Here is a 21,758-nt window from a genome sequence, read left to right on the forward strand (position 1 = left end):
CTGCAGTGCCTGATTAGTGTCTCGCTCAAAGCATATCGTAGGGTCTAAGACCGTCGCTTTCAGGGTTCTTCTATTGATGGTAATACCAGTAACAGAAAGATATAATTTTAAAATGTGGAAGGAAATAGTTTTATTTTTAACAATTTTATTGGCGTTTTATTCCGATAGGCAGGTATGATGATAGTGAAATATTTGTTGATTTTGTTCCGTCTGTTACTTATCTTCATTGTTCAATAACAACTCAAATAAATCATGATATGAACGTATAATATTTTAGGGAAGGAAAATGAGAACAAACCTTTTCGCCATAATTATTTGTCATCTTCAGGTCTCATGTTAATGCAGTATGAACACTTTTACACATGTATGGTTTCAAAATATTTTAACTTATCATGTGATTTCATCAAATGTATTATCTAAAGTGATTAGGCCCTATTCGAAATTGTAATAATTATTACATTACAATAAAATTGGTTGATATGCTTTTAATTTAAAGACAATGGGATGTTAAAGAATTTCTGTTTGTAATTCAACTTTTGTTCCTGTTGTTATTGTCTCATAATTCGAAAACGAAGCTACGTTGCTAATTTTCAAAAGGAGAATCCTGTGTTATTTTATTTATTTTGCTGCAATTATTCGTATTCTGTTCCAAAAATTATTATTATTATTATTATTATTATTATTATTAATATTATTATTATTATTATTACTGTTTTCAACATCCACAAATAGAGACTAAATATGTTACTTATATAGGCCTAATATATTTGTATACTATCGAACTTAAATAAATTTATGAACATTATATTCAAATTCACCTACTAATTCCAGTTATTTTAATGCAGAACAAAGCTTCCAGCGTAGCTCAGTCAGCTAAGGCGCTTTCCTCCCGATCTGGACTTGTGCTCGGGTTCCATTCCAGGTTGAGCTGATTATCTGTTTGGATTTTTCCGACATTTCCCCCAACCGCAAGGGGAATGTCAGGTAATCTATGGCGGATCCGTAGCCTAATTTCGTCAAAAACCATCTGACTATCATCAATACCATCGACGCAAAAAAAACCTAATAGTTGATACAGTGTCGTTAAATATCCAACTGTACACATCTGTGCAGTAATGGTTAGCGCGTCTGGCCGCGAAATCAGGTGGCCCAGGTTCGATTCCTGGTCGGGGCAATTTACAGTACCTGATTGAGATTTTTTTCCGAGGTTTTCCCTCAACCAAATTTCTTGCTATTAGATCTATTCAAAAGACAGTAAATATCAATACCTTAAAAATAATATACTTTGCATACTTTTACTCGGTAATGAGTTTTGGAATAATATTCTGGGGAAATTCCACAGATAGTAACAGTATATTCCTATTACAAAAAAGAATAATTATTATAATAGTAGGTGCCAAATCTAGGGAATCTTGTAGGACTATTTTCAAAAAACTACAAATAATGCCCATGACTTGTCAGTATATCTTTTCATTAATAATCTTCCTCTTATGTAATCGTGAAAACTTTGTAACTAATTCAACAGTTCGTAGCATAAATACACGTCAAAAAAATGACTCATACTCCATCGGCAAGTCTATCATGCTATCAAAAAGGAGTGCGTTATAAGGCAGTAAAAATTTTTAATAGCCTCCCTATCGATATAAAAAGTGAAACTCAAAACATAAGAATATTTAGGGCCAAATTAAAGAAGTACCTAATTTCTCATGCCTTCTATTCTGTAGGTGAATTCATGACATTCAACAGCACTTCATAAAATTGATACTAAAACTTTGTGTTGTACTAGTAGACTAAATTGTAAATCTCTTCTGTATATATTTTATCTAGACTGTGACTATAAATTAAGACATTATAATAGTTTATGTTTACTGGTTTTTAAGGAACCCGGAGGTTCATTGCCGCCTCACATAAGCCCGCCATTGGTCCCTATCCTGAGCAAGATTAATCCATTCTCTATCATCATATCCCACCCCCCTCAAATCCATTTTAATACTATCTTCCCATCTACGTCTCGGCCTCCCTAGAAGTCTTTTTCCCTCCGGCCTCCCAACTAACACTCTATATGTATTTCTGGATTCGCCCATACGTGCTACATGCCCTGCCCATCTCAAACGTCTGAATTTAATGTTCCTAATTATGTCAGGTGAAGAATACAATGCGTGCAGTTCTGTGTTGTGCAACTTTCTCCATTCTCCTGTAACGTCATCCCTCTTAGCCCCAAATATTTTCCTAAGCACCTTATTCTCAAATACCCTTAACCTATGTTCCTTTCTCAAAGTGCGAGTCCAATTTTCACAACCATAAAGAACTACCGGTAATATAACTGTTTTATAAATTCTAACTTTCAGATTTATTGACAGCAGACTGGATGATAAAAGCTTCTCAACCGAGTAATAACACGCATTTCCCATATTTATTCTGTGTTTAATTTCCTCCTGAGTATCATTTATATTTGTTACTGTTGCTCCAAATATTTGAACTTCTCCACCTCTTCAAAAGATAAATTTCCAATTTTTATATTTCCATTTCGTGCAATATTCTCGTCACGGGACATAATCATATACTTTGTCTTTTGGGGATTTACGAATGGCTAACAACCCATCACCGTAAAAAACAGCTTGTTACGAATCCTTCAAATAAGCCTCGGAATGGGACTGATTCTCTGGCACGACTACAGCAAAGGAATAAGGTTTTGAGATTTGATACTTTATAATAGTATTAAGCTTTTTGACTTGTTCCATATTCTAACTGTGAAGCAATGTATGAATACCGTGGAATGTTAATAAATACAATACAATACAATACAACCCAATATGAAAAAATGCTGGTGTTGGACCCCGGACTCATTTCACCGGCATTATCACCTTCTTCTCATTCAAACGCTAAATAACCTAAGACGTTGATAAAACGTCGTAAAATAACTTACTAAAAAGATATCCAACTAAAAAAAATACTCTACAGTTCGCAGGCTGACGCTGCATCAACAGAGCCAAGTGGGCTCTCTACAGAATGTCTTGTTTGAAACAATGCAGAACTATGGGACAGCTTCTACAGAGGTGACAGCAAGTGCGTGAGTCGCCCCGGGCTCCGTGGGGGTGGGGATGGGGACTTATCGCTCTGTTATGGATTTTAAACGTACTCATTCGCCACCTGGCGTCGCGACGCGTGCCTGAGGGCTCAGTAGGCGTCTCTCTCTTCTCGAATCTTCCCCACCTAACTACAGTTATTTCAGGAACGCTTACATACGACTATTTGTATTCATTTATGTATTTTGTACTCGTATATAAATTGTAACCGAGCGTTCTAGCGGAGTGGTAGAGGGCTGGCATTGCATTCTGGAGTTTCAGGGTTCGATCCCAGGGGCCGGCAATCCTATCTGAGATTTTTCATGGTTTCCTCAGTTATTTCCAGGCAAATGCCGGGATTATACCTCTTGAAAGTCCGGCCATGGACGGCGATCCTTCCCTTAATCCTTTCATTTGTGTGAGTGAATGCTGTGTAATGTCTTAAATGTTTGTGTTTTGTTTCGGAGGTGGCCCCGGCATTGAGCTGATCCCTCATCCGGGGAGGCCGTTTATGTCCTTGCGTGGTGTAATCACAGACATTAAATGGGTACGAGGAGTTTCCTGCACATTGCTGTGTGTTTCATTCACGTACTGAAGGCAAGCAGTGGCAGTATCATGTCGCTCTACAAACTCTGTCTCTACAAAGAGTAAGAGGTGGTTTCGTAAAGAATGAAGAGAACTTTTTTGTTGTTCTGTCAGACAAAATGTAATATGTTTACTTTGTTCAACGGTTCAATTAGGAATATATAGAAACATTAAGTGCCACGCTGAATAATGTATTATTATTATTATTATTATTATTATTATTATTATTATTATTATTATTATTATTATTACTGACCACTAAGTGTGTGTTTCTATAATTCTCGCTAACTTTTATATCATTTTGTTATTTATTAATTTACTTGATTCCATCCTTTCATTTTCAAATACAATTACTTTTATCTCATTATGCTATGTAGTTTAGTCATCCATTTATCCCGTCCATTCATTGTCATTATTGTCGTTGTATTGTAATCTTGTATATCTTTGTAATACTATTTTATATGATTCCATTCTCCATTTATGATTCCATTATTTCATTTGTAATTATCATTTTAATTAATTGCCATTAATTTAATTATTTCTTTGTACTTTTATTGTAAATTATTGCTAATGTTTTTGTTATATTGTTTGTGCTGAACTGTAATTGGCCTCTGGCTCTTGTACAGCACATTAAATATAAGCAAATAAATTATTATTATTATTATTATTATTATTATTATTATTATTATTACTGACCACTAAGTATGTGTTTCTATAATTCTTCTGTACGTGCATGAATATTGATATTTTTAGATCTTCTTCCCAGAAGGATAAAATTATTAGGTTTTATCTCAATTTTAATCTTCTTAACCTTTAGATGAGGGTAACTATCTATTAGTTATTCATTTAATAATATTGTAGAAAAACTGATTCAATATTATGTGCCAATGAATTGTTAAACGCCAGGAATTGACATGTCTTAAATAATAGCCAGGAAGAGAAAGATGACATAAATAAATGTAAGGAAGTCAGCTACCTAATGGGATTTGAAATATCTCGTGCTCTAAAGCCTTTTAATAGAATAGAATTTCTCAAAAGAGTAACGATTAAAATAGCTTAAATGACTTGTTCATAAGAATTTTTAATTCTGAAAAACTACGAATTTCTCGACTAAGTATCGAGAGAAGAATTTAGAAAATTCCTGATTCTATTCAATAGGAAGGTTAAAAAAAGAAGCAAGGAAAATCGTACTCGTATATTATTCACTGGCTCTTGATGACAGCAGTGACATTACTGATACAGCAAAGCTTGAGATTTTTATCCGCGGGATTGATCAAGATGTTAGTACAGGAACCACCACTGGTTGTAGTTTTCATGCCAAGTACCTTTCCTCCATCTCTTTACTTCATAGGCTGTCTGTCGCATGTAATCACTGCAGCTCGAGTTTTGGTCACCGCTGCAATAGATTAATTCCTCTCCCGACATGGGTCATATAAATGAACCAAACGGGAGAGTTTAAACTAAGGTAAGGAAAGAAAATATAAATTGTGTCAATGTAAGCCGCCTATAAATAATTGGAAGCTTGCTTCTGTGCTGCTGTTGGTGGTGAAATTTAAATGAATAAATAAATAAATAAATAAATAAATAAATAAATAAATAAATAAATAAATAAATAAATAAGTAAGTAAGTAAATAAATAAGTAAGTAAGTAAATAAATAAATAACTAATTAAGTAAGTAAATAAATAACTAATTAAGTAAGTAAATAAATAAGTAAGTAAGTAAATAAATAAATAACTAATTAAGTAAGTAAATAAATAAGTAAGTAAGTAAATAAATAAATAACTAATTAAGTAAGTAAATAAATAAATAACTAAGTAAGTAAATAAATAAATAAGTAAGTAAGTAAATAAATAAATAAGTAACTAAGTAAGTAAATAAATAAATAAGTAACTAAGTAAGTAAATAAATAAATAACTAAGTAAGTAAATAAATAAATAACTAAGTAAGTAAATAAATAAATAACTAAGTAAGTAAAAAGTAAATAAATAAATAACTAAGTAAGTAAAAAATAAATAAGTAACTAAGTAAGTAAGTAAATAAATAAGTAACTAAGTAAGTAAAAATAAATAAGTAACTAAGTGAGTAAAAATAAATAAGTAACTAAGTAAGTAAAAATAAATAAGTAACTAAGTAAATAAAAAATAAATAACTAAGTAAGTAAATAAATAAATAACTAAGTAAGTAAAAAATAAATAAGTAACTAAGTAGGTAAGTAAATAAATAACTAAGTAAATAAATAAGTAAGTAAATAAATAAGTAAATAATTAAGTAAGTAAATAAATAAGTAAATAACTAAGTAAATAAATAAATAAATAAGTAAATAAATAAATAAGTAAATAAATAAATAAGTAAGTAAATAAATAAATAAGTAAATAAATAAGTAACTAATTAAGTAAATAAATAAGTAACTAATTAAGTAAATAAATAAGTAAGTAACTAAGTCAGTAAGTAAATAAATAAGTAACTAAATAAATAAGTAAGTAACTAAGTAAGTAAGTAAATAAATAAGTAACTAAGTAAGTAAATAAATAAGTAACTAAGTAAGTAAGTAAATAAATAAGTAACTAAGTAAGTAAATAAATAAGTAAGTAAATAAGTAACTAAGTAAGTAAATAAATAAGTAACTAAGTAAGTAAATAAATAAATAGTTTAATGGCGGACTACTGCTGCTACTACTACTACTACTACTACTACTACTACTACTACTACTACTACTACCACTACCACTACCACGACTATCACCACTACCGCTGCTGCTGCTGGTGCTGATGCCGTTGCTGCTGGTGCTGCTACTGCTAGGCCTACTACTACTACTACTACTGCTAGTACTACTACTACTACCACTACCACCACCACTACCACGACTACCACCACTACCGCTGCTGCCGCTGCTGCTGCTGGTGCTGATGCCGCTGCTGCTGGTGCTGCTACTGCTACTGCTGCTAGGCCTACTACTACTACTACTACTACTACTGCTAGTACTACTACTACCACTACCACTACCACCACTACCACGACTACCACCACTACCGCTGCTGCCGCTGGTGCCGCTGCTGCTGGTGCTGCTAGGCCTACTACTACTACTACTACTACTACTACTACTACTACTACTACTACTACTACTACTACTACTACTACTGCGTTGTGCATAGAAAAGAAATTCTGTAACTCCAAACTACGCAGATAGGAAATAAGATTCTGTACCCTAATAGACTGTGACTTGCGGTTAATAAAGTAGGTGGGGTTGTGAGTGGTTGTGAATCAGCTGATCCTTCTCATGCAAATTAAAAGAAAGCCCAGAAGTGCTCTCGAGCAGGGATATAGGGCGCGCCACGTCATCACTCCCGCCCTATATTGATCACCCTCCCTTAATCTGTCACGTGAGAGCGAACAATAGTTTTGCTTCCGCCTCTCCGAGATAGAATCAAGTAGCATCCATTTCGGTACAGAGTCCCTCTCTGTTTTCTAGCAGTCGTACTTCAAGTCTGGGGATATTGGTGTAGTAGTCTATACTTTCCGTAGGGTCAGTCATGTTTTCTACTAAGGGAAATATTTTCTTTTCCATTATTGGCATTGCTCCATACTGGGAAGGCTGAATAAAGAATTTACATTGGAGACGAAATTACTGTACACCTTTGCCAGTTGTATTTCAGAAAATATTAATTGTATTTCAGAAAATATTAATTGTATTTCAGAAAATATTAATTGTATTTCAGAAATTATCAAATGTATTTCAGATTAGTCAATTTAATTTCAGAAATTATCAATTGTATTTCAGATTTGTTAATTGTATTTCAGATGGTATCAAATGTATTTCAGATTTGTGAATTGTATTTCAGATGGTATCAAATGTATTTCAGATTTGTCATTTGTATTTCAGATGGTATCAAATGTATTTACGATTTGTCAATTGTATCAAATGTATTTCAGATTTGTTAATTGTATTTCAGATGGTATCAAACGTATTTCAGATTTATCAATTGTATTTCAGATGGTATCAAATGTATTTCAGATTTGTGAATTGTATTTCAGATGGTAGCAAATGTATTTCAGATTTGTCAATTGTATTTCAGATGGTATCAAATGTATTTCAGATTTGTGAATTGTATTTCAGATAGTATCAAATGCATTTCGGATTTGTGAATTGTATTTCAGATGGTATCAAATGTATTTCAGATTTGTCATTTGTATTTCAGATGGTATCAAATGTATTTCAGATTTGTCAATTGTATCAAATGTATTTCAGATTTGTCAATTGTATCAAATGTATTTCAGATTTGTCAATTGTATTTCAGATGGTATCAAATGTATTTCAAATTTGTCGATTGTATTTCAGATGGTATCAAATGTATTTCAGATTTGTGAATTGTATTTCAGATGGCATCAAATGTATTTCAGATTTGTCAATTGTATTTCAGATGGTATCAAATGTATTTCAGATTTGTCAATTATATTTCAGATGGTATCAAATGTATTTAAGATTTTTCAATTCTACAGTATTTCAGATGGTATCAAATGTATTTCAGATTTGTCAATTGTATTTCAGATGATATTAAATGTATTTCAGAAAATAAGCAATGCATTTAAGATTACGTAGTCACTTTTATTTTACAAAACAACAAATGTAGGCCTACTTGAGATTTTAACATATATTAAAAAAATGGGTTTAAAAAATCCTCAACTTTATTGCATTTTAGCGTCCGACAGGCATATTCACCATAGCTAAAGTTGCAGCTTGATGAATTGTACTGTGTTGTACTGCACAAGCACAATCACCACCAACAATATTGTGTGTGTTGCTTCATCAATTTTACTCTCTACAGTAGGTAAATTAGCCTACAACACCAGGAGCCATGACGTCAAGAATTCCAAGATGGGTTTTTACGTACGTCTTCACTTTACACCAAATGATCTCGATTGGATTTAACATTGGAGAATAAGGTGCCAACCGTAACTTCTGAAATACAAATGATAGTTTCTGAAATACAATTGACAAATCTGAAATACAATTGATGTTTTCTGAAATACAATTGATACTATCTGAAATTGAATTGACTAATCTGAAATACAAATGATACTATCTTAAATTAAATTGACAAATCTGAAATACAATTGATGTTTTCTGAAATACAATTGATACTATCTGAAATTGAAATGACTAATCTGAAATACAAATGATACTATCTAAAATTAAATTGACAAATCTGAAATACAATTGATGTTTTCTGAAATACAATTGATACTATTGAAATTGAAATAACTATTCTGAAATACAAATGATACTATCTTAAATTAAATTGACAAATCTGAAATACAATTGATGTTTTCTGAAATGCAATTGATACTATTGAAATTGAAATAACTATTCTGAAATACAAATGATACTATCTTAAATTAAATTGACAAATCTGAAATACAATTTATATTTTCTGAAATACAATTGACACTATCTGAAATTGAAGTGAATAATCTGAAATATCAATGACAAATCTGAAATTGAATTGACTAATCTGAAATACAATTGATGTTTTCTGAAATGCAATTGACACTATCTGAAATTGAAGTGACTATTCTGAAATACAAATGACAAATCTGAAATTGAATTGACTAATCTGAAATACCAATGACAAATCTGAAATTGAATTGACTAATGTGAAATACAAATGACAAATCTGAAATTGAAGTGACTATTCTGAAATACAAATGACAAATCTGAAATTGAATTGACTAATCTGAAATACCAATGACAAATCTGAAATTGAATTGACTAATGTGAAATACAAATGACAAATCTGAAATACAATTGATATTTTCTAAAGTACAACTGAAAAAGGTGTTGACATAATTTTAAACAAATTTTCAGTTGCTTTATTTAACGACGTTGAACCAACTGCAAAGTTATCCAGTATCGGCAGAATTTTTGATAACGAGATGGTATTTGGCAAAGTGAATCTCAGCACTCGCTGTGAGATTACATTCGTCTTACAGTTAGGAGAATCCCTAAAATAAGCTTTAGGTAATAATGTGTCCAATCAGTATTCCAACCCGCATCCTAGCGCGGTCTCAGATCGCAAGTCCAACTCGCTACAATCTGAGCTACGCCGGCAACTTGAAGGAATTAAAAAACTAAACAAAGATTATAAAAACACTTAAGATTTGTTATAAAACACTTTTCTTCTGTTAAATTGAAACTAAGTTGCTATTTTTCCTTAGTAGACTAGTTTCAGCTTCACTGTTAGCCATCTTCAGAACTAGTGAGGTCGTTGCTTGTTTCCGGTTTCTTCTCGAGTTGCTTTGGTGGTGGGTTCGTTCGTGTTCGGTAGTGTGGAGTCAAATAGGGTGTGAGTTATGAACAGGGAAAGAAAGTTCATGCCCTAAAAACGTGAAGAATATGTATGCATTTATGCCGTAAAAATAGATAAATATGCTACAAAATATGCATTATCAGTCTGAGATTATTTTAACAGAATAATAAGGTATAGGTAACACGTTTATGCCCACGTGCATCAACGTCGGTTAGTGTAACCACCAGTTAAAATTGTCACCTAACCTCTGGTTAAGCATTTTTACAGTGGATCGACCTCGGTTATGACTTAAATAGGAGGTTAACCACAGTAATCTCTAACCAGCCATATTCGAGCGGTTAAAAGAGATAACCAGTGATTAGTAGAGCAAGTAAAGCAAAATGGCGGCCAGAGCCACAGATGTTTATTTCGAAGACGATTATTATTATTATACAGTACTTGAATTACTTGGATAGAGCGTGAGCGTGAAGTTTCTATAGTGGAAAGAGAGAATTCTTACGAGGAATTAGGTGACAGAAAATTTCAGGAGGGATTTCGTTTATCAAAATCTACAAATGGATCACTTGAAATAACACAAAAAGTCATATTTCTCCTATGGTTCGGCTGCTTGTATTACGATTCTATGTAACTGATATTTTCTGTATTTTAAGAAGGAATACTCGAATATCTCTTTCTCTATGTCACTGGCTGAACAAAGAGAGGTTATTTATGGATCTTAGGATAATGAACAGTTCCCTCGTGTAAATGAGGTGCTTGATCGTATACACATTCCTCTTAATCTTCTGCATCCTTTTCCTTTATAGATATTCCATCTTTTTATATAATATATTTAAATTCTAGTAATTAAGTCTAGAGACACTTCAACTAAACATTGGCATATACTCATTTTTGCATTCAATTTTCTATTTTGTACGATTTTAACCTAACAGCAAAGAAATGCAACTCGCAAATATAACAGCGCCCAAAGACAAACAAATGCAAAGCGAGAATGTAGGACACGTTCATTTCGATGTAGAACGGAGTGAGCACAGTCATTTTTAGACGTTGACTATTATCTTTACAGCGGTATGGATGCTTTCCTTTAGTCATTTTGTGGAAACAGTACACCAGCATAGACTTTACTCTGGTTAAATGAGGTGTCAGCTAGCCATGTTTAAGTAATCTGTGATTATGAATAGTGTACACAAATTACATTTTAACCACTGTTACTGTTTAACCGTCGTTTCATAATCTACGATTACTGCGTTTTTAACCGATGTTGATACACTTCGCCATTAGTCTATGGATTTTTAAGTCCTTGCCTCATTGCTGAATGCTCCATTTATGCTGTTACATTTCACAAATAAGCAGTGACATATGTTTTCTGTTGTCATTCTTCGTCTGTTGTCTCTCAGCATAGCTTTGTAGCGCGAAAAACTTCATTCTATGCCACAAGAAGTAAGAGGGGCTTGCACAAAAGCTGTGAGCTGTTCTATAGAAAATTTTGTTGGTTTTTGGGGTGTTTTTCCTTCGAGAATATCTTGAATTTCTTTAAGTTGATAATATCCAGGGTTTTTGGAAAGAATATTTGCTGTTTTCACGTTCAATTTATCTCCTACATTTTCTGGATCTGATGTTAAACAGGATAGGCCTATTGTTCTATCGAAATCTGCTAAAGACTGCAGTAAAGGAATACCAATTGCTAACTTGAGAGGCTCCCTATGAGGGCGTCATCGCTACGTTCAAAATTCATAAATATAAATTAGTCGTGAATAATTTCGAGGGAAAAATTGTTCCGGAGCCGGGTATCGAACCCGGGACCTTTGGTTTAACGTGCCAATTAATTGGTATCGAACCCGGGACCTTTGGTTTAACGTGCCAATTAATTGGTATGTTAAACCAAAGGTCCCGGGTTCGATACCCGGCTCCGGAACAATTTTTCCCTCGAAATTATTCAAATCAACTTTACAGGGAGTTATACCTGAAAATATGGATTTGCATAAATTAGTCGTGTTTACGAGGTTACACACTTTTAAAAATGAGGAAAAGACAAATAAACGTGCATAATATGCAGTTTCCTGCATAAATGTTAAAATATGATATTTTTATAAATAAAGGCAAAATACGCACTTTTATGCACAATAAAAGTAATATCATCGTATTCAGAAATTTGTGATTCATGTTTATAATCTTTCAGCATATTAACACAACGATACAGAACAAATACAGGGACATCATTTTATTTTTACTTCAATTATTATTGTACCTGAGTTTTGAATGTACTTCACTCCCACCCCTTCTACTAATGAAGTTCAACCGTCCTCCACACAGATCCAAGACCGCATATACAGTCATAGTAGCCTTACAGTCATAGTAAACAGTACGTTCCAAAAATATGTTCGCGTTTTCCAGTGACGAAAGAGCTTCCAAAATTGCATCATTTTCGCACAGGTACTGTCGTCCATTTGCCTACGTCGTATTCCGGTTTTCCCCACCTGCTTCTACTCGCCTCTCTGTAAAGGCTAGTGGCTGGGCTGTCTTAGCTCTTTTCTGAGAACATTAATTTCTGTTAGTAATTGGACGTCTATGTAATATTATACCTATACAACTGTTTAAAATAACTTAAATAAAAGGACCTCGTTATGTAATTAACTGTCACATGATTTCCCCCCTTTATACGATCCTACGACATAATCACTTCGACGGAAGGTAGATAGCATGTCTGAGTAATTTTATCTTTTCGGATCGAGCAGAAGTGAAGATTGAATTTACAGTACGTAAGGTAGTCTTTTACAGAGGAGGTACAGAATTATTTCAACATGAGTTACTAGTACGAAGGACGAAATTGGTAATTGGAATTACATACATTAGAACTGAAGCCTGTATCGAAAAGAACGCCACCATTTTGACAAATGTGTTTAAATATCCATATTATGATTATTTTTCAATTTAACTTCATTCTCTGTAGTGTACGCTAATGTGATGTAGACAGTATACTATACACTGCATAATGAATACGTCCGCATGGACAGCTCAGTTCGTGAGTAAAAACACTCATTGTTAATACTGTACTGTATTTTGATTAAACAAAAACCTAATGAAAATTATCAAACTCAAAAGCGTGATATTTCCTAGTTTACGTAATTGGATGAACTACTTTTCTTCCCTTCTATACCTAGTAAAGAGATTTGTTTGTATATTACGCCAGTATCATCGAACTCCAGTCGTGAAAGGGGGTAGCAAACGGTGTTTCCGGTTGTCAGTCGTTGATCCAAAGGTATAGCCAGGTTAATATTAGAAATGATAGTAAAAATAAAATGATGTCCCTGTATATGGAAATGCATGAACTTTCTTTCACTAGTTATAAAATTACCGTTCCTATAGCACAGAGATAAAGATAAGAGTTGATTATAAAGTTACGATGGAGTAATAGCAGAAGAAACTGTAGTACTGTGAGGAAACCTGCTTTTAATCTCCCTTTACCCATCACAAATGTATGATTTCAGCTTCATAAGGTTTAAACTCGTGTCTCCGACGTGGATAATATACACTCCAGCCGTTCGGCTAGCAATGCCCCGTTTCGAGCCAGATCAATATTCGTACCTTTTGTAGCTTTGCCAACATCAAGACAGTTTCTAAATTATTCCATGATGATGAAATTTGTATAGACTTGAGTCAATAGAATTTTCTTAATGTTCGGAAACGAAGAGAAATATTACAGCAGTTACAGAGTATTTATTCAGTGACAATGCTAAGAGAAGGAGAAATCCTAGTCTTCGTGAACCTGTTTGCGTTACTTCTTTTCCCGTCCTTCTACGCTTTATTATTGTTATTATTATTATTATGATTATTATTATTATTATTATTATTATTATTATTATTATTATTATTATCCTATTTTGACCATGTATTGTGGGTCCCTATCACCACGGCATGGCGCGTCCTCAGGTTGCGGATAGAGGAGACGGCCTCCAGATATGGAGGGTAGCTGTGAATATACTGAATAAGCAGTCGTGGACAGCCGATAAGGGGTGGTCCTCCAGCTTGGGGGTTGGGCGAAGGGCCAACAACCCATCACCGTAAAAAAACAGCTTGTTACGAATCCATACAATAAGCCTCGGAATGGAACTGATTCTCTGGCACGATCCTAGAATATGCCATTAGGAAAGTTCAGGATAACAAACTGGGTTTGGAATTGAACGGGTTACATCTGCTACTTGTCTATGCGGATGACGTGAATATGTTAGGAGAAAATTAAACAAACGATTAGGGAAAACACGGAAATTTTACTTGAAGCAATTAAAGGGATAGGTTTGGAAGTAAATCCCGAATAGATAAAGTATATGATTATGTATCGTGACCAGAATATTGTACGAAATGGAAACATAAGAATTGGAGATTTACCCTTCGAAGAGGTGGAAAAATTCAAATATCTTGGAGCAACAATAACAAATATAAATGACACTCGGGAGAAATTAAAGGCAGAATAAATATAGAAATGCCTGTTATTATTCGGTTGAGAAGAGTTTGTCATCTCGTCTGCTGTCAAAAAATCTGAAAGTTAGAATTTATAAAACGGTTATATTACCGGTTGTTCTGTATGGTTGTTAAACAGAGGAACAGAGATTAAGCGTGTTTGATAATAAGGTTCTTAGGAAAATACTGTATTTGGGGCTAAGAGGAATGAAGTAAGAGGAGAATGGAGAAAGTTACACAACGCAGAGCTGCACGCATTGTATTCTTCACCTGACATAATTAGGAACATTAAATCCAGACGTTTGAGATGGGCAGGGCATGTATCACGTATGGGCGAATCCAGAAATGCATATAGAGTGTTAGTTGGGAGACTGGAGGGAAATATACCTTTAGGGAAGCCGAGACGTAGATGGGAGGATAATATTAAAATGGATTTGAGGGAGGTGGGATATGATGATAGAGACTGGATTAATCTTGCACAGGATAGGGACCGATGGCGGGCTTATGTGAGGGCGGCAACGAACCTGCGGGTTCCTTAAAAGCCATTTGTAAGTAAGTAAGTATGCTATTTTGAAATAAAATACGTATTTCCGAAGATGATTTGTCGTCCTCTTCTTACTCCTCGTTGTCAACAAGATTACCATCATCGTCATTACGGTCACAAGATTCGTATGGGTCACGGACCAGTTAAAAATGAACTAGTCACCTTTGTGTTAGTCTCCCCTCGTGTACCTGCCATTCTTTTACTTGTCAGCCAGCTCTGTTTTTATCCATTCTTTATGCGTGTTCTAATAAATTACTCAATTACTTCAAATTACATGTTGGATATCAACCCAGGATCTACTGATTTTGTATTCTGTGTAGCTGTTTCTCCTTCTTTCAGAATACAAAATCAGTAGATCCTGGGTAGTAGTTTTTGTAACAAATGAACGTTTACACAGGCACTGATTTAGTACAGGCAAGTGAAGAATGCACTAGTTGTCTTAATCAGAAATTCCGCGAGGTGCTGACATTTTATAAATACAAGTAGAGAGCTACGGGGTCGGTGTGGGATAAAATTAAACGGATTCCTGGACCGGACACAAAGACTCTATTATTACAATTCTTTTGTTGGAATGACAGCACCATTAGCGATTATATGATCACGGCAAGACTGCCCCATTCCTCAGAGCAATTTGTACACTACAAATCGCAAATCACTGCTTCGTTTAGCGTGAATAATCTCCTGCCGACATTCTGTTTTCTTTGCCAGAATAACTGCCGAGAACGAACCGTGTGATGGGATCTGTTCCTTTCGGTGATCAGGAAGAGTTTTTCTTTGTATTTCTCTTTATTTATTTAGTATCTCCTTTTAGATGGATTGTCAAATAGATTGGTCCTTCGGGTGTAACTATTTTAATAAAAACAGATATTAATTTCTTTATTATCCTTCGAAGAGGTGGAAAAATTCAAATATCTTGGAGCAACAGTAACAAATATAAATGATACACGGGAGGAAATTAAACGCAGAATAAATATGGGAAATGCGTGTTATTATTGGGTTGAGAAGCTTTTATCATCCAGTCTGCTGTCCAAAAATCTGAAAGTTAGAATTTATAAAACAGTTATATTACCGGTTCTTCTGTATGGTTGTGAAACTTGGACTCTCACTCTGAGAGAGGAACATAGGTTCAGGGTGTTTGAGAATAAGGTGCTTAGGAAAATATTTGGGGCTAAGCGGGATGAAGTTACAGGAGAATGGAGAAAGTTACACAACACAGAACTGCACGTATTGTATTCTTCACCTGACATAATTAGGAACATTAAATCCAGACGTTTGAGATGGGCAGGGCATGTAGCACGTATGGGCGAATCCAGAAATGCATATAGAGTGTTAGTTGGGAGACCGGAGGGAAAAAGACCTTTAGGGAGGCCGAGACGTAGATGGGAGGATAATATTAAAATGGATTTGAGGGAGGTGAGGTATGATGATAGAGACTGGATTAATCTTGCACAGGATAGGGACCGCTGGCGGGCTTATGTGAGGGCGGCAATGAACCTTCGGGTTCCTTAAAAGCCATTTGTAAGTAAGTAAGTATTAATTTCTTGCTTAAATTTTATTTTTTTAGGGGTATCTTAATATATAAAATTGATTGTGCGTATGTATGTAACATACTGTATGTATGTATGTATGTACGTACGTACGTATGTACGTATGTATGTATGTTCTCTATACAAATCTACACGCTTTGACCGATATGTGCCAAAGTTTGCACATTTAACCTTCATAATCAGGAGAAGAACATAGACTACATTAAAATTGTGCAAATGGAAGTTAAATTAATTAAAAATATAAAAAATAAAAATAAATAGATAAAATATTCATGTATAATATTAAAATGCAAAATCTTCTATAGTCAATTGTTCTTTATTATTGTCTGTTGTATTCAACATCGACTTTCACGAGGCCATGGAAATTAAATTACATTGTTGATGATACATCATGAAGGCTAAAATCTGGAAGACAATTAATATAGTAAGTATATTAATGCAGGATCATATTATGAATTTCTATAATTGAGTTTCTGAGATTTCCGAAAAGTCTAACAACCAGTTCAATTAAAAGTAAGAAGCAAAAACGACAACCCGGGCAACGCCGGGTACTTTCAGCTAGTTGGTTTATGAAGATGTAAAAACTATCGTGCGACCTACAGGCCAGATACAATGATAAATTAGTTGTTCACTTGATGATAGTAATAAATACTGTACCATAGTTCAGATTTGTTCTAGTAACGCCTTGTGACGTAGAACGAATATTTTCAGAGCACAATAATATTGTTTTTATTTTTTCTGAACATAAAAGGAGTATTTTTTTTTATAAAATGGAAATGTTCATTGTTATTTGTTATAATGAGGCTAGAATCCTCATTGTATATTTTATATGTTATTTCTACAGGGACATCATTTTATTTTTACTTCAGTTTTTATTGTACCTGAGTTTTTTAATGTACTTCACTCCCATCCCCTCTACTACTAAACTTCCAACCGTCCTCCACACAGAATCAAGGCCGCATATAGTAAGCAGTACTGAGTTAGAGTATAGTACGTTCCAGGAATACGTTCTACGTTCGCGTTTACCAGTGACGAAAGAGCTTTCAATATGGAATCATATTTTCGCACAGGTATTGTCGTCCGTTTGTCTACGCCGCATTCCGATTTCCCGCACCTGCTTCTGCTCGCCCCTCTGTAAAGGCTAGTGGCTGGGCTGTCTTAGCTCTTTTCTGAAAACATTAATTTCTGTTAGGAATTGGACGTCTACGTAATATTATACAACTTTTTAAAATAACTTAAATAAAAGGGCTTCCTTAAGTAATTAACTGTCACGTGATTTCCCTCCTTTGTACAATCCTGCGAGAAAACCACTAGGACGGACAGTAGATAGCATGTCTGAGTAATTTTATCAGTGCGGGTCGGGCAGAAGTGAAGATTTAATTTACAGTACGTAATGTATTCTTTTATAGAGTAGGTACAGAATTATTTCAACATGAGTTACTAGTACGAAGGACGAAACTGCTAATTGGAATTATATGCAATAGTCTTTAGTGCGGTAATATGCATAAAAGAACTGAAGCCTGTATCGAAATGAACGGCCACCATTTTCAAAATGTGTTTAAATACCCATATTATGATTATTTTTCAATTTAACTTCATTGTGTATTTTGTACGCTAATGTGCTGTAGACAGTATAATATACACTGCATAATGAATACGTTTGCATGGATAATTCGATTCGTGAGTAAAAACACTTATTGTTAGTACTGTACTGTATTTTGATTAAACAAAAACCTAATGAAAATTATCAAGCTCAAAATTGTGATATTTCCTAGTTTATGTAAATGGATGAACTACTTTTCTTCCCTCTATAGCTAGTAAAGTGATTTCTTTGTATTTTACGCCAGTATCATTGAACTCCAGTCGTGGAAGGGGGTAGTAAACGGTGTTTCTGGTTCTCAACCATTAATCTAAAAGTATAGCCAGGTTAATATTAAAAATGTTAGTAAAAATAAAAGGATGTTCTTGTATATGTATGAGTAAATTGTTTTAGATTGGAATTTACGAAATTTATAATCACAAATTATTGTTTTTATATTATTAGTTTATTATTTTCTTTTTGTAAGGCCGTGGACGATTGGAGCATATGTTTGGTTACTACCCGGTTGTATATGTTTGTGGTTCTGGTTCACTGACACTGAGAGTTGAGTTAATTCTTTTCATTCAGTAGAGACATAGTCCAAGCTCACACAACTTATCAGTTTTCTAGCTCTAGTAATGACAGCTAGGAAGTTCGTATCGTAATTCCGATGTTGAACTTGGACTGTAACGCAACCGAATGCATAGCAGCACGAGACGTCAGTATTTAACGAAGAATAATCCGGGAAAAAATAAACGTGATACACACTCCTGTTTGCATAATTATTTAATAACAGATCAGTTTACGTTTTTGAAATCGTGCATAATATTCGCATTACGTAAATAATACAATAATAACACAATAGCTCACTTTGAATAATTTCGAGGGAAAAATTGTTCCGGGGCCGGGTATCGAACCCGGGACCTTTGGTTAAACGTACCAACGCTCTCCCAACTGAGCTACCCGGGAACTCTACCGATCCAATTTTTCCCTCTATAGCCACAGACCTCAAAGAGGGAAAAATTGGATCGGTGTCTGGTAGAGTTCCCGGGTAGCTCAGTTGGGAGAGCGTTGGTACTTTTAACCAAAGGTCCCGGGTTCGATACCCGGCCCCGGAACAATTTTTCCCTCGAAATTATTCAAATCAACTTTACAGGGAGTTATACCTGAAAGCTTGATTTGCTGAATAACTCACTTTGTTCAGAAGCTAAACTATTAATATAAATTAACAATATTCTTCAAACTATTCACGACAGCTTCATAGAATGTCACTATGCGTCGTATACAGACGTGGACAAATTATTAACAAAATTGACGATTTTTATGATAATTCAGTTTACAAAATTTGACTTTTTAATTTAAACTACAGTTGACAATTTTGCATATTTCCATCATTACAGTAGACAGAAATATGCAAAAATGTCAACTGTAGTCTAAATTGAAGAGTCAAGTTTTGTAAAAATATATAATAAAAATCTTCAATTTTGCTAATAATTTTTAAATTAGCGAAAATATCAACTGCATTGAAGAGTCAAATTTTGTAAAAATAAAAAACAAAAATCTTCAGTTTTGCTAATAATTTGGAAATGTCCAAAATGTCAACTGTAGTCCAAATTGAAGAATCGAATTTTGTAAAAATATACAATAAAAACTTTCAGTTTTGCTAATAATTTGTCAATATGCAAAAATATCCAATGTAGTCCAAATTGAGGAGTTAAATTTTGAAAAATATACAATACAAATCTTCAATTTGGCTAATTATTTGGAAATACACAAAAATGTCAACTGTAGTCTAAATTGAAAAATCATATTTTGTACAAATATATAATAAAAATCTTCAATTTTGCTAATAATTTGTCCACGTCTGTACGTGAACATACTGTGTATCATCTGTAGAGAGCGGGAGCAGGGCGATGCGCGGGTGACATCTATACTCCTCGCTGTAATAAACTGAAATCTATTGTTTTGGTACGAACTTCTTACCTATTGATATAACCATCATCTAATAACATCCATTAAAAATTATGTCAGTTCTTCCTCTCACGATGTAAAGGGAAAAGATGTTTGAATGTTACATTATTTTCACCTAATAAGTTTGGGACAAAAACTATTCAGATCGTAATGTGGAATAAAAATTATTGAAATTTTGTAATATTTCCAGTACATTATCTATAGTAAAATGTTATTGAAATGTTGGAATATTCTCTATTCCTTATCTAGAATAAAAATTCTTTAGATTTTTCTAACGCAGTCTTGTCTAGAATAAAATGTTGTTATAATGTAATATAAATTCAATTTATTATTTTAAGTAAAAATTATTTTGTCAATGTAATACTTTCACATCTTTATCTACAATGAAAAACCACAATGTAATATGTTTCCACTATCTACGGCAGAATCAAGAACTGTTACCTTCGTCTGATAACTGAATGGAAAGTTCCTAGATTGTTACATTATTATCTCGTGATCTACAGTGAAATTATTGGAGTGTTACGATACTTCTAGTTAATTATCTGGATTGAAAAATATACTCACTTACGATATGAATATCCTAACGTTTCATATTACAATACGAGATTGGAAAGTTGTCAAATGAAGCCGCAGGCCGAGTTTGATAACCAGTCGAGTATTGTAATATGAATTAATTTTTTTTATAAAAGTAATTGTATTATTTTTACTAGTTTCCAACACGTATTTTGTGGAGTGGCGATTGTATTATTATTAGTTTCTTCCTGCGAGAGGTAGCCTAATTCGTTTATGTTTTGTTTCATTATTTCTTACAACGATAGGGTTTTGTTTATAAGAAGTAACAGCATTACTAGAAGAAATAAACGAACATTGTTAAAATGAGTTCAAGCGAGAATTCAAATACTGAAAATACTGCAAATTTTGCAATTTAATGTTTAGTACCATCGAAATCTCGCGTAAAATATGAAGTGGGATATAAAAATTAAAAAAATTGGTGTCCAAGAAAAATGTAGAAATATTTAGAATTAATGTTTATAATAAATAAAATCAATCCCATTTAATTTAATTTAATGTGTGGTTCACATTACGCAACCAGTTATTTAATAGCACTATCATTACCGAATTAGTTGCGTAATGGATATGTTTAAAATACTTTTGTGCGAGATCGTGCGTATTTGCTTGGTTTCCGCACAAAACCAATCCGTGGAAAGTCTAAAATTCCACATTTAGTATTCCCAACCTAACACACAACCCTCGTCTTACCGCTTAAGTGACATATTGATTTTACTGCTTTAGGCTTTTAACATATTATTTTAGAGACGTTCAGTATAGTAACAATTATAAATTGGAAACTTACCACTGCAATTTCACCTAAATTGCACCGTTAATTATTGTTTTTAAATATTTGCAAAAATTAAGTAAACTGTACAACTCTACTAAAGTTACTGCATTCGTGATGCAAGTAACATTAAGGAAGCCATTTCTAAACATCTCCTTGACCGGCAAAATTAAACTTTCCGATGTTATTACAGCAATATGTTATATAAATAATATTGTTAAAATATTAAAATGAAAAATAAATCATTACATAACCTTACCGTTTGTTTTAAGTTCGCATTTATAGACTGGGGGGAAAAAAGACAGACGTATATCACGGCCTGCTGGAGTATAGTAAACACAGAAAATATTTTAAAGCAACAATGTTGAA

The 21,758-nt window shown here is 33.5% G+C and overlaps 1 protein-coding gene and 1 non-coding gene across 9 annotated transcripts in view; both read left to right on the forward strand.

Annotated features, from left to right (window-relative positions):
• Dys (Dystrophin) overlaps window positions 1–21,758 on the forward strand; it is a 2,834,509-nt gene that overhangs the window by 35,558 nt on the left and 2,777,193 nt on the right. The window lies entirely within an intron of this gene.
• Window positions 19,128–19,200, forward strand: TRNAK-UUU (transfer RNA lysine (anticodon UUU)). The gene has a single exon. It is a non-coding gene; the product is annotated as a tRNA-Lys (tRNA).

Source organism: Periplaneta americana, chromosome 11 (genome assembly GCF_040183065.1).
Source record: "Periplaneta americana isolate PAMFEO1 chromosome 11, P.americana_PAMFEO1_priV1, whole genome shotgun sequence".
Classification (NCBI taxonomy): Eukaryota; Metazoa; Arthropoda; class Insecta; order Blattodea; family Blattidae; genus Periplaneta; species Periplaneta americana.